Here is a 1,775-nt window from a genome sequence, read left to right on the forward strand (position 1 = left end):
AAGAGCAACATCTAATGGTATCATTAAAATGATTGTAAACATGCCTGTTGTGGCATATGTGAGCATTCTTTCTGTTGAAATACATTCAAATTGTTTGGTAAGATCAAACAAAGTAGAGTTTTAATATGTCAAACATGTCTACATTCTAACAGGTTCTGTTTTTATAGAGATCTGTTTCTTTAGAAGTCAGGACAGCTATAAAAGAGCCAGACTACAGATCAGATTCAAAGTTGAAACTTATTTTCTCTGATTAGGGCAGAATTCTCTGTATCTGTATCATTTAGCCAACAGTTTTCAAAGAAAAGAGATCAAACAGAATAATATAGCAGGTATTACATTAAGATGGTAGAGGCATGTGGGCCTATTAATTAACCTTAATTAGTGTTAGGTTTTGCCCAACACAAAATTAAATATTTTTAATTATTAAGTCTAATCTGTCCTTTTCCTAATCCTTTCACCTCTCTGCCATCATCCCTCTTCCCCTAATTTATTAATCTACTTAGAATAGTGTCACACTATGTGTTCTAACTTTCAGACTATTTAATTCTAGGAAAGTCAGTAAAATGTTATGTTCTCAAGTGATGACTTGGCTTTATTTTTTCCAATAACAACATAATTAGATTTCTCTGGCATGTTCACTAATATGATATTTTCAAATTTAGCAAGAAATTTTGAATTAAATATCTATGTTATTAGCATGAGAAAATATATTCTTAGAATGAAGTCTCCAGTTAAAGTTAATAACCATAATATACTTCATAGATGTCTGGTGTTTTATATAAATTATATCATTTAACCTCACTGGATTCAAAATTACAGAGCTAATAAACCAGGATTATCTAAAAAACAAAAAATAAAAAGAGAAACTACACTCTTAGCCATTAAAATATACTACTTGTTTAAGTTTTCACTTGAGATAGTGTTAGTTACAGAAGCTTTTTTAAAATAGGTCAACAAAAATTTTGGGCTTCCCTGGTGGCTCAGACGGTAAAGCGTCTGCCTGGAATGCAGGAGACCCGGGTTCGATCCCTGGGTCGGGAATCCCCTGGAGAAGGCAATGGCAACCCACTCCAGTACTCTTGCCTGGAGAATCCCATGGAAGGAGGAGCCTGGTAGGCTACAGTCCATGGGATCACAAAGAGTCGGACACGACTGAGCGACTTTACTTACTTATGACAATTTTATCTCTACAAAATAAGCAGATTTTCTCTCTTGTGGCTGACAGTAAGAATCACCAAATATATTGTCTTCCTTATATTCCTATGCTCTATTACAATTATTTTGAACCACAAGAATATTTTCGGAGAATAGAGTGAGAAAAAGCATCACGTGACATTTCTAGGCTAAGACAGTGGCTATTTCAGGCACTATTCTTCATTTTCTCTTTTGCTCTACTATGTACCTAGGGCCTTGTGTTGTGAACCCAAAACATAAAAACAGAATGGATCACTGAGTTACTGCAAGGTGAACAGTGTTCGAAGAATTGCTCAAATATGCATTGAATTCAGAATGAACCTGAAGTAAGCCTTTGTTGTATTGAGCGTTGTGATGTGGCATTGTTTCTTTCTATCTAATCTATCCTACCTAGTTGTCTGTCTTAGCTAGCCTATCCTGGTTATTGTAGAAGTTGGCAATAGAAGTGAGAGGATGTCTTTAAAAACCTAATCTATTTGGCATTGACCTAGTGATCTAGTAGTGAATGAGCAGAAAGAGAACTGTTATTAGAAGCTTTCGAAAGATGGAGATTCATTTTATACAGTAGCAAATCATTAGCA

The 1,775-nt window shown here is 34.8% G+C and overlaps 1 non-coding gene across 1 annotated transcript; it reads left to right on the plus strand.

Annotated features, from left to right (window-relative positions):
• Positions 1–969: 969 nt before the first annotated feature.
• Positions 970–1,041, plus strand: TRNAS-GGA. Its single transcript has one exon. It is a non-coding gene; the product is annotated as a tRNA-Ser (tRNA).
• Positions 1,042–1,775: the final 734 nt, after the last annotated feature.

Source organism: Oryx dammah, unplaced genomic scaffold (genome assembly GCF_014754425.2).
Source record: "Oryx dammah isolate SB20612 unplaced genomic scaffold, SCBI_Odam_1.1 HiC_scaffold_18, whole genome shotgun sequence".
Lineage (NCBI taxonomy): Eukaryota > Metazoa > Chordata > Mammalia > Artiodactyla > Bovidae > Oryx > Oryx dammah.